General features: G+C 62.0%; 1 non-coding gene across 1 annotated transcript; it reads right to left on the minus strand.

The window, feature by feature from the left end:
* Positions 1–278: 278 nt before the first annotated feature.
* Positions 279–432, minus strand: LOC140475581 (5.8S ribosomal RNA). Its single transcript, XR_011960097.1, has one exon. It is a non-coding gene; the product is annotated as a 5.8S ribosomal RNA (ribosomal RNA).
* Between the last annotated feature and the right edge of the window lie 2068 nt (positions 433–2500).

Raw genomic sequence — 2500 nt, forward strand, 5'->3', positions numbered from 1 at the left:
GCACACACACACAGTGTGAACCACCGACAGCCATTCTGGGACCGGTGACAGCCGTGCTGGCCCCACTGCCACGACACAGACGGACGCCAGGCCGCGCTCCCCGGCGGGGGGATGGCGTCGAGCCTGACGAACGGAATGTGCAGGGTGGGGGGGAAAGGCCAAGCGCTCCGACGCCGGAGGGCTCCGGAGTCTGAACTTAGGGGGACAAAGAGGACGGGTCCTCTGCGACACCCCAGCCGCGCTCTCGCCAGCCAAGGCGAGTGCGATTGATTGCCAAACGACCCTCAGACAGGCGTGGCCCCGGGAAGAACCCGGGGCCGCAAAGTGCGTTCAAAGTGTCGATGATCAATGTGTCCTGCAATTCACATTAATTCTCGCAGCTAGCTGCGTTCGTCATCGACGCACGAGCCGAGTGATCCACCGTCAAGAGTTGTCTGAGTTTGTTTTAGGTCTCTCCCTCGCCAGAGGAAAGCGACCCGGACCGCACATACGCTCCCCACCTTGAGCTACAGCCACCTGCACGCCGGCGTGCGGGCGGAGCAGGGTGGCGTGAAGCGATGGGGAGCACCATCCTGGTGCGGCCCGCAGAAACATACGTCTATTGGGGGGAGGAGGACAGGGCGCCCAAGAGGCGATGCGTGCCCCAACGCACCGCAGCGACGGAGGCAGGATCACCGCCACCATGTCGCCCGCCTAGTATCACGAGGCGTGCAGCAGCTTTGCCCTAGGAAAAGCAGAGGCGGGAACGGGCACCGGCCATCGGTTCGGCAGCGTCACTGACGCGTGCACGTGGCGGCGTGTCGGCGAGCGGACTTCCTGCGAGGAGGCGGGGGCGGCACTCGCCCGAGCAGACGCCCGCCCGGCCCAGCCACCGCCGAGGTGGACTGGGAGTCGCGGCAACGGCTCGTCATACTCGTTCCCACACTCACAGCGCAGCTTGCCCGCAAGCCACCGACCACCGATCGACGCCAGGCGCCCCGACCGAGAGCGGGATCGCTCGTTCGCCCTGCTGGCAGTTCGCTGGGGATCACTACTGCACGGAGCTCGGAGACCGACGGGCGGCAACTCGAGAGTCTTTAAACCACCACCCCCATCCCGCAAGTGCAAAGAGGCTGTATACGCACAGACGGGTGAGGGGAATAGGTACCCCGTCGGGTTTGAAGGGAGCGTGACTAGATAGCAACGATGTAAACCCAGCCGATTTGGGAGCGAAAGACCGGCGCCTGCATCACCGGCTTCGTTTCCCGTGGCTGGAGAGTACACCGAAACCCTCCGTCTGTCGCGAGCTCCCGACGACGCGGTGCCGCCAAGCAGCAGGGCCGGACCTGGTGTGGCTCCCCTCGTCGATCACAGACCGGTCGGCACTACTGACGAGACGGTGGAACGGGCTTCGCCCCTTGTGACGAAGGGTGATGCGAACCCGCCCGCCCGCGTGCGTTCGGGGTGGACTCGGCAAACGGAGATTTGAAATCGGAAAGTGTCCTCCTGCCCCGCGCAGGTAGGCGCCCAACAGTTGTGGGGGGTTTGGCGGTGACCACGGCTGCAGGGCCTGCTACCCCGACGAGCTCTCCTGCTGGCCCCGAAACCACCCTCGCGAGACAAGTTGAAACGGAAACGGGCGTACCCCCAAGCCGACGATCCTTTCTTATTTGTTACTTTTTTTTTCACTTGCTCGAGTTGTGGCGATTTGGCGGTGACCACGGCTGCAGGGCCTGCTACCCCGACGAGCTCTCCTGCTGGCCCCGAAACCACCCTCGCGAGACAAGTTGAAACGGAAACGGGCGTACCCCCAAGCCGACAGAGATCCTTTCTTATTTGTTACTTTTTTTTTTCACTTGCTCGAGTTGTGGGGGTTTGGCGGTGACCACGGCTGCAGGGCCTGCTACCCCGACGAGCTCTCCTGCTGGCCCCGAAACCACCCTCGCGAGACAAGTTGAAACGGAAACGGGCGTACCCCCAAGCCGACGATCCTTTCTTATTTGTTACTTTTTTTTTTCACTTGCTCGAGTTGTGGGGGTTTGGCGGTGACCACGGCTGCAGGGCCTGCTACCCCGACGAGCTCTCCTGCTGGCCCCGAAACCACCCTCGCGAGACAAGTTGAAACGGAAACGGGCGTACCCCCAAGCCGACGATCCTTTCTTATTTGTTACTTTTTTTTTCACTTGCTCGAGTTGTGGGGGTTTGGCGGTGACCACGGCTGCAGGGCCTGCTACCCCGACGAGCTCTCCTGCTGGCCCCGAAACCACCCTCGCGAGACAAGTTGAAACGGAAACGGGCGTACCCCCAAGCCGACGATCCTTTCTTATTTGTTACTTTTTTTTTCACTTGCTCGAGTTGTGGGGGTTTGGCGGTGACCACGGCTGCAGGGCCTGCTACCCCGACGAGCTCTCCTGCTGGCCCCGAAACCACCCTCGCGAGACAAGTTGAAACGGAAACGGGCGTACCCCCAAGCCGACAGAGATGCTTTCGCTCCTGTTACTTTTTTTTTCACTTGCTCGAG

The sequence above is a fragment of the Chiloscyllium punctatum genome, unplaced genomic scaffold (genome assembly GCF_047496795.1).
Source record: "Chiloscyllium punctatum isolate Juve2018m unplaced genomic scaffold, sChiPun1.3 scaffold_1831, whole genome shotgun sequence".
In the NCBI taxonomy this organism is placed as follows: Eukaryota; Metazoa; Chordata; class Chondrichthyes; order Orectolobiformes; family Hemiscylliidae; genus Chiloscyllium; species Chiloscyllium punctatum.